Below are 10,454 nucleotides of genomic sequence, written 5' to 3'. Positions count from 1 at the left end.
ATTGACCTAGTCCCAAAGTAAGCTTAGCAAAGCTTGTGTTATGGGTAGGTACTAAGCAACGGATAAATATAATTATATAGATATATACATACTTAAATAGATATGCAAAAAGCAAATAAAAGTCAGCCTCTCTCGCCATCTTAAAACTTTCAAGTAAGCTACAAATTACCCCGTTGCAAAGCATAAGCACCAAAATCCGACCAAGCTGCTATAAAAGCACATACATTGATACAAACGCAAAGGACTCTGTTACAAAAGAGTCGGGGTATTTCATACAGCAAAGGCCTTTTGGAATTTTATACCACAAGAGTGCAAAAGCAGGTGCGATTACGTAGCAACCCACAGGAAACGTACGACCTTCGTCGTCAAAGCGAGCGCAGGAATTCAGTTTCTGTATTTGCGGACTGGGAGTCTACGTATCTGAAGTCAATATGAATGTACCCGTAAGTATACAAACCGAGGTTCTTAATCTTTTTACAAATACATAGTAAAATGTTTAATTGGCGTCGTCTTTAAGCCCTTGCTTCATGTGTAATGTTCTCCTTGGGTTCTAAATGATTCACGGCTAATTATATTACACATTATTTTGTACGGAATACACATAGCGAATTGTACACAGCGTGTTGTGTGATTGATTGTTCGCATTACTGCACGCTGTCGACCCTCAATCTCTTCATTGAGCTATGGTACATGGTACCCTAGTCAATTCATTGAAGATAATCGAGTTAATAGCAAAAATATAAGGCAATTCATGTTGCTTTATTGCTTATTGCACTACTTATCCATCGAAACTCACGACTTTTTATCAAAAGGAATTAAAAACCGATTTTAAACCCAATCAACAAAAAAACATTTTGTAATGGTAACGCGAGCGAGTAGATCAATTGTTTCCAAGTCACCAATCCTATTTAAATGCTTTGGCGTGGAAAAATCACAAATTGGGAAAAATGTGAAATAGATTTCAATGCAGCAGTGAATGCACGCATGTGCTCGTACAGGCTTAGATTATCTATAATTTATTGAATCAGGCATTACTTTGCGATTTTTAACCCCCAACGTAAAAAGAGGGGTGTTATAAGTTTGACCGCTATGTGTGTCTGTCTGTCTGTCTGTGGCACCGTAGCTCTTAAACAGGCGGACCGATTTGAATGCAGGTTTATTTGAATTCTGGTTTTCTAGCGATGGTTCTTAGATATGTTTCATTAAAATCGGTTCAGCCGTTTTTGAGATATTGAACTTTGAAGTGACGAAATCGGGGGTTTTCCAACTTTTTGTTGGTTAAGTTATCATATCTTTAAAATGAAAATATCATGAGCTAAACATTTTTTATGTCCTCTATGGTGTAGGTATACTTACCTACACGTCATAAAATGCAAGAAAGGTCAATTAATCTTGTAAGACCCGCGTTCAATATTGATTATCAAAATTTCAAACCTACCTAATATGAATCAAAGATGATATTTGTAAACTTAGTACACTGAGCTTTGCACTTGACTGTACTTACCTACTTTAGTACCTATGTACATCGGTAATCTAAACCTTTGCATGCTTGACTTAGAAATTCAAAATATTAAATAAAATAAGACAGGGTTTCTCAAACTTATGGCTCCACGTACCCCTGTTAACTTATTAATAATAATGTATATTATTTATTTCAATAAAAGGTAACAAATATAGGTAAGAATCGTCTTGCCAACGAAAATACAAACTGAAACAAACAACAACAAATAACAAACAAATAAGTAACAAATTTGGAGTTCAAAAATACAAAAAGACTCCAAAAACCAATCTTAATCATCTTGCCAGTTTCGCAGCCACCATCTCGTAAACCTTGTCGCGAACCCCCTACTGTCGAGTACCCCACTTTGAGAAACCCTGAAATAAGAGATGCACTTACAACAACAATAATCACTCTTTATTGAACACCAACACATAGTAAACCGTACAGAAAGCACAGGTATTAAGTATGGACATTTTCCAAGGTAATCTAACGTTTATAACAGTGAAATTGAATACAAAAAGCCAAAATGAAGTTTCAGCATCAGTACCTACTTACAAATAAACATCATGCCTCAAGAGCACACACACATGTGTAACATGTTTAACCTTATAATTATGGCTCTGGATTTAATAAATTTAGCAGATATACGTGAGGCCGTCAAAAAATTAATCTCCTGACTCAACAATCTTGGTGATATAATTTTATAAATATTGTACACCCAGCATGGACGTAATTCGAATGATAGGCGCACAGGGCAATTTGGCACCGACGCAGCCTCTATCACCACCCGATGCCAGCAGACCTACATGCCGCCATTTTAGTTTTCTGCTATTATTTATGTTAAGCGGATGCATTACAGAATCTTTAAATTGTTTATGGAGGCAGTAGGACGCCTGGTTTAGAGGAACGTTAGGCGAGTAAGCTTTTATCTGAGAGAATATCATCGCCTTTGCAGTCGACCGTAGGAGGGAACTTTGAAGGCACTAGTCCGCTACCATTTTAGTTTTCGGATATTATTGCTGAATAGTATGGAACTTTGAAATGTAATAGAAATACCCCAATCAACATGTAGGTACATTTCATGTCGCACATGGGTATTAAGTTGCGGTGCACAATTTTTCGGGCCAAGTTGACAAACGCATATAAAAACAATACAATGAGTTTTATTGAACACTACGTAATAAACAGTACGGAAATGAGATACCTATTACCTGTCTACAGAAAATAATACTAATACTATACATACAAGCAATATAAGCGACGGACTCATCGCACACACACACACTCACGCATTCATTCGCACACGCACCACACATATCGATACTTACATGACATAATTAGCTCGAGACACGTCGAGAAAGATTTATACGTTAGCTTATAATGTCATCTCATCACATTTTTCAAGAATATGAAGGCTTTTTCAAATTTACCCGCGTTGTAGTGTAATAGTATAATTATTATAAAATTTGTCTTGATGCCTGTTATCCTGTTCATAGGACCAGATTAGCTTTATAAAATGCCTGATTCGTGATGTGCTAGTGTATCATTCCAAAATATGTATATTAATGTACTAGCTTTATTTTGCCCGCGGCTTCGCTCGCGTGGAATTCGGTTATCGCGCACTGTTCCCTCGGGAACTGTTCATTTTTCCGGGATAAAAAATAGCCTATGTAACTTTTGGCCCATAAACTGTGCCAAAGAAGGACAAACATACAAACACACACACTTTCGCATTTAAGTATAATATTAGTATGGATGCGTAGTTTACACTGTCCCTATTGTTTTAACGTTTAATAAGTGTCATCTGGGATAAACATTAAGCCTCTCGCTATCTAACGACCCACCTGATGCTTTGGCTACGTTTAATCAATCATACCGCACAGTTTATCTATGTCACGAATATATGTAAGTACCTATGTCTGGCAGATGGCTTGAAACCTGTTTCATATCGGAAGTTTCTATTAAATACAGTTCTCATTATTCTAGAATAATTTAGGTACCTAATAAATAAGGCATTGTATAAAAATGCAAATAAAGATTAAAACTTAAGCTGTGAACTGTACTGCGCATATGAAAATTCACTGGAGATTTGAAAAAAGTCCACATGATGGGGAGGTCACACCGAAATAAGAGTTTCGTGTTGCCCAATTTATCACGATCAGTAAACATTGGCATTGACACATCCGTTTATATTTGGAACTAACGTTGATACTGGGATAGTTTTAGTTTTTTTACTTTCTTTTTAACCCCCGACGCAAAAAGAGGGATGTTATAAGTTTGACTGCTATGTGTGTATGTATGTGGCACCGTAGCTCTTAAACAGGTAAATCGATTTGAATGCAGGTTTTTTTATTTGAAACCAAGGTTTTTGGCAATGGTTTTTAGACATGTTTCATCAAAATCGGTTCCGCCGTTTTTGAGATATTGAACTTTGAAGTGACAAAGTCGGGGTTTTCCAACTTTTTGTTGGTTAGGTTATTACGAACATTGGATCGCTATTAAATGAAGTCATATTAACATGAAGGTACATACATTTTATGTACATGAGATAGACTGTTCTCTAGAGGCCAAGCGTGCAAAATAGCAGCTAAAATAGTAAAATAATTGCTAAAATGAACGTAAGCCATTAAAATTATGAACACTCGCAGCAATCGTTTCATGGCCCTAACTGCAATACAAACTGCATGATTATTTTACTATCGAATTATAAATAAAGATAAGTGCGAGCTGAATCTACATGAGATTTTTCGTCAATGTGAATGCTATTCTTACATACAGGGTGTTTTAAGATTTAATCCAGAAATTTTCAGCAGGACGTCGTTGGGTAAGTTTGAATGAACAATTGAACATTCCTATAAATATTTTTCAGGATTATAATTGTGGTTGACGAATGTTTCATACATTTATGGCTATTCAGTCTACCGTATCAAGGGTGTGACTTCAATTTGATCAAAAATACCATTAAAAATACCTTAGGAAGGGTATTCAGACAAACCATACTAAATATATCTTCTAAAATATTCAAAATTCATTTAATATTACTTGCATATTAAATAAATTCGCTTCCAAGTTTCTTCAAACTTCAGTTTTAAAGAGAAGCGTACCAAAAGTATATTTCTAGCCAATGGGATTTCAAGGGTTCGATGCATTTATCACAGATATTAGAACAAATGCTCACTTACTGAACCATTATGCCGAGTGGGATTGACGGTTAGAGTTTATAGCTCTGGTTGTTATTACCCTACTTGTAGTCGAGCCAACTGGTGTTTCCGAAGCCAAATTTTAGATTGGCACTGTATGGGTTGGGTTGTGACCCGCGAGCGGGGTGCCGCTCGAAGGATATAACAACAATTGATATAATTTTGTCCTCAAAACCAAAAATATTTCTATTGTTATTAATTCGATTTGATTTACTTAGGGTTAGGTTAGAGTTCTGTGAAGCTCCTGTCTTTTAAATTATTTATATCAAATGTTGTTATATCAGTTAAAATATTATATCTAAAGTTATTATACCGATCATTACACACCTATTATATTGATTGGTACCTACTTACAGGCTTTCTGAAATATATATTTCAAAATTTTCCAGATATATCTTCGACCGTCTTAAACAGCAAAGATTATGATGAAAATAGAAGTAAGCAGCAATCATTTTGACGAACGCTAATCTATTCGCTGAGTGGCACATTCAAAAAATGTTCTTTGTCTTGCTATCATCTCCATAGTTAGGTAAAATTAAAATAAATGAATGTTAATCTTGCTAGAATATTTTAAGAAATGAAGATAATAATAAAGAAAAGATGTAAGCGACATAATGACATTCTACATAACTTGGGTTTCGAATGTACTTAGTTATATGTGTGTATTCAATCATTCAATCAACTTAATTTTTGTTAATATCTGTAAAAGGAATTTAACTACTGATATAGTTTATACTTATTCGAAACATTTCATTCGTAAACCCGTACTTAAACTTACATAAAGACTAACATCTGAGAGCAGCGTGTAAACAAAATTAGTGCGTAAAGTTTAAGCATCCATTAGGGTAATCTTCTTACAAGTTAGCCTAATCACAAGAGCCATAACGTAAGTACAAACTTCGCGTTACGAACACTGAGTGCCACAACTTCTCGGCGTGTATGCTTAACTATGTACCTGAAAAATTCAACAGTTTGAAACTTAAGGGCAGACGAAGAGTGCTGGAATCTCATAAGTAGCCTCAAGACGGCGGGTTGAAAGGGTCAGCGTCAATACTGAATGCTGATACATATTGCATTAGCCTCGGTCTCTTTGTAATCGGATAACAATGGCTCTCGAGTCCATCTATCGATTTTTAAAACTAAAATATCGCAACGCTAGAGAAAACAGACACGTCTAGCTCTAAATATCGATTCATTAACAAACACAGTATATTTCTTAGTATTTCCTTCCCTCTCAGCCTTTGTTTTTACATAAGCTCATATTCCAAATATAATGCATGCAGCGTATCTGGTCTAATAATCTCGGAGTTATAGCGCCAAAACGTGCACGTGGATTCAATAAAAGAGCTCAAATACTTTGCATACTTTTCATTTCTCTTTCCCATGACTCGAGCACGCTGCTCGAGTTCCCTCAGTGCGGTAAGCACGGAATAGTCGCATTTTGTGGGAAGTCAAGGCGGAGACAGACAGCCACTGTCGCCCTGTTTACCCTCGGAAAGTAAATGTCAATAAACTACAAGAACACCCTCCGGGGGAGAAGTGTCGGGCCGCCTTGTGTTTTAAGCGGGCATGCGAATAATGCAAAATATATGTAAACTTAACCATTAACTAAAGACATTTTTCCTCTTTGAAATGGTGCTTTGAAGCTCGGCTTTACTATGTAAACAAGAGAGTTAATAACTAAAATATGAAATATTCAAATTGAAAATGGTGTTGGGTTTCTTTTGCATCTCGGTTGAGATTTTATGCAAATATGTTATTGCCGTCATGGCCAGTTAATTGCATTTATTTTTGTTTGTCACCCTTTTATGGTTTTTGGAGTTCTAGGTTTTCTATTTTAATTACTGTCACGATTGTCCACAGAATTAAAACATTATCTACTGTTTGTTTTTAATCACAGCTCAAAGTTTTGATACCGGCAAACTTTCTTTGAGACTGCCAGACGCTGCAGGCGTTGTTTTCGAATTTTATCCGCTAAGTGCCGATACATATTCTATCAGCTTAAGATTTCAGTTTCAACAATCTGTTCCTTGCTTCAATGGAGTAAGCAGAAAGAAAATCTTTCCTTACAGTAAACGAAAGTTACGGTGGGTTAGCGTAGTTTTACGTCAATTGTCTTCTTTTGTTGACGAATCTCGTTTCCTTTGAATTCTGGAAATGATAATTGCCTTTAACAGCTACAAACAAAAGATGAAAATGCTTGCACTAAGTTAAGTTTCCTCCTTAGTAGGGTAATCTTTGGAACCACTCAACCGAATAAAAAAGTCCCTTTGTGGTCTGAAAGTCATTTTATTTAGAGTTCTGCTAGAACTTTAGGAAAATGTAAAGAGTAATACTCAAAGCAATGTATTTTCTTTATTCATGGGCAAATAATGAATAGTCCTCAGTCAGTACAATGCAGCTTAGATAGCAGAACAATGAAGGAGAACACCAATTATTGAGTTTCAGGAACAATACAGCAAGCGCAATTGAAACACTTTATGCGATACAATAGGTTTCGCAATAAACAAACGTGCTCACGACTTTTGTTTGTAATGTCAGAAGTAATTTAAGTGAGACTGGTTTTCTTCATTATGTTGGCTCACATAACATGAGTGAACCTGAATATTCCCCATTTTGGAAACTTAAGTACTTACGTATGTAGGTACGTTTATATTTATGTCGGCGGCCGATCGTAAAATCCACCGGATCACGAAATTCCTAGGCATATCGTGAAATGGCGCCATTTCATGAATTAGCTAAGGGGCATCCGCCATATCGTTCAAAACTCACCGTTTAACGATTTGCCTAGTGACTTTTAGGCAGATCATGAAATTCCTAGGCATATCATGAAACGCCGCCATTTCATGATTTGGCCAGTTTAGGCAGATCATGAACTTCCTAGGCATATCATGAAACGCCGCCATATCGGTTCTGGCACTTACCCGGGCACTACCGCGGCACGCTCGCTTCGCTCGCTCGGCTCGTGCATTGTGGCCACATCACAATTCATACTAACCACTCCTCGCTTCGCTCGTCGTACGTACCTAAATTTTTCTTTTTTTCGGCATATCACGATGTGCCCGGTATAAAGCTAGGAATATCGACGAATGCATTGCTCTAATATATCTGCCGTATTGTTTCTCAGGCACATCGTGATATGCCTGGCCAACTTTTAGGCATTGTGCAAGGTCCGCCCGGATTGCTACCACCATCTTGCTCGCTAATCCTGCCGTGAAGCAGCAGCGCCTGCACTGTTATGTTTCGGCGTGGAGAGTAAGACAGCCGGTGAAATTACTGGCACGTGAGGTATCCCAGCGATAAGGCCGCCTATTGCTCACCTTGTAATTTTTTCTCTGTGTATCTGTTTTCTGTATCGCTTACTATGTCTGTTGTACAATAAAGAGTCTTTGTCTTGTATTGTATCGCATCTTAGGCCTCTAGGTTAGCAACGCGTCTGCAATACCCCTGGTGTTGCAGATGTTTATGGGCGGTGGTGATCTCTTACCATCAGGAGACCCATTTGCTCGTTTGCCACCCAGTCAAATATGAAATGGCGCCATTTCATAATATGCCTAGCAACTACGTGATCTGGCGGCTTTTACGACCGACCGCCGACATTTATAAGGAACCGTTGAAATTGTACAATTTAGGTTTTACGGGATGAGCGTAAAAGTAAAAATTTGGAATTGAAATAAAAAATACAAAAAGATTCCAAAAAAACAATCTTAATTTGATTGCTTAATAACGATATCTCTTGTCCGGGTGAGCGGTTAGTTCCAATGGAATGCTGAAAGTTTCTCGATATGGGCTACGGTATAGATGTCGCTAGCGTTACTGCTTAAGTGGCTAAATAAGAAACAAACAAGCTGAGATATGTGGTGCATAGGGGAATTTCGTGTCTGTACCGTTGTCCAGCAGTGGTGTAGCGGTATAGCACGCGGCACGGAATGCCGAGGACCTGGGTTCGATTCCCAGTGCTGGTCTTATTTTTCTGGTTTTTCTGTGCATCTATATTTCAGTTTGTATTTTCAATTAAGGTTTTACGGGATGACCGTAAAGGTAAAAATTTGGAATTGAAATCAAAAATACAAAAAGATTCCAAAAAACCAATCTTAATTTAATTTACTTCATTAACGCTTACTAACGCGTTCGCGCTTCAGTAACGCGTCAAACGTGTAATCCAATGTAATGCCTGCTCTAAAATGGCCCACCGCCAACGACGTCTATGTACCTATAACTAAACTGCATGTTTCTTACATCAAAACGGCGCACAAAATTTGTTTACAGCGCGGATTTGTGAACCTTTACGTTACGTTACGTTACTTTTGTGGTTGTGTCAATTAAGTAATATGGGTGATTGATGCGCTGCGCGTTTTGTTCCAAACAGACAATCTACTTAGTGCCGTAGGTACATAGAATCTACGTCAATGCCCACCGCCCACGAAAACGAAGCCGGAGGCTAAGTGTAGCAAATCATCCTTCCAATGCCAAATATTATCAAGTTCAATCGTCTGTCAGAAGAAAGCACCAACCAGGGCATAAATAAACCAAATCACCAAATAACCAAGCCAAATGTAATGTGAATAAGTCACATTAAATTGTACGGTTGATGTTGTTATCCCGTCGACCGACCGGACATTTATAACCGGACGCCCTTTTCCGGGCCGACCCTTAAACTAATGCGGCCAATGTGCGCCCATTCATTTTAGACTGGACTTTAAAGTCTTATTTATAAATGGTTAGTCCATAAATCTCAATAGACTAGTAATTAGTAGTAGTAGTAGTAATTGCTGAGAATAACTTATGATGTTAGCCCTTCTACTTAATAAATACTTACGACTATTAAATGATTAAATTTGTGAATGAGCATACATTTGTTCAAGCTAAAATGACTGAATGGATTATAATGAAATTTGTTATTATTATTATGTACGAGTAATGTAAAGATTTATAACTTAATCACACGTAATAAAATAATTACAAAGTTAAAAACTTAATACTAAATTAAATCTAAAATAAAAACCGGCCAAGAGCGTGTCAGACACACCGTCGGCGTGACTGATATAATTCATGCGAAATTACAGCTTTCTAGTACCTACTAATGGTGTCTGAGCTTACACGCGGACAGACAGACAGACAGACAGACGGACAGATATGACGAAACTATAAGGATTCCTAGTTGACAATGGAACCCTAGAAAGGTCCGTGCGTGGCATGGTGCCCAAGCGGCTGGCAGCAGTCCCTTTATTGAATAGCAATGACAGTTCGTTGAGAGAGATAGTTGTTAACCCTTTGGTCTGCAGTAATGTCAACCAGGCGCTTTTGCACTTCTTTAACAATATTGTGTGCGCCACATAGATCCAGAGTCTCAAAACCGACAGCACCGTAATTGTATGCTGAATCCAGACTCAGGTATTTTACTACTATCCCGCTCTCGGTTGCTTCAGCCGCAGTGCCAGCATTTCTTGTAGAAAAGCCCTGGTTGTAGCCATCGTTCTAAACTACATTTGCTTCGTTTCTTACCTACCGAATCGGTTATTTCGTTTATTCGTTTTCAATATTTTTCACTAACAATATTATTAATGATGTTGGTTCTTTGATCAAGCCAGTCTGAAAGTCTGGGGACCTAGGGAGCTCCATTAATAAGTAAGCCTGATTCAATGAGAGTGGTCGCTAACTTTAAATAAAATGTCAATTATTATTATTATTGTCAATTATTATTGTTATTTATTTTTCTTTCATTCTTAGGTTTAGGTTTTTATAATAGCTCT

Source organism: Choristoneura fumiferana, chromosome 6 (assembly GCF_025370935.1).
Source record: "Choristoneura fumiferana chromosome 6, NRCan_CFum_1, whole genome shotgun sequence".
Taxonomy (NCBI): domain Eukaryota; kingdom Metazoa; phylum Arthropoda; class Insecta; order Lepidoptera; family Tortricidae; genus Choristoneura; species Choristoneura fumiferana.
Note: the sequence above shows the minus strand (reverse complement) of the source record.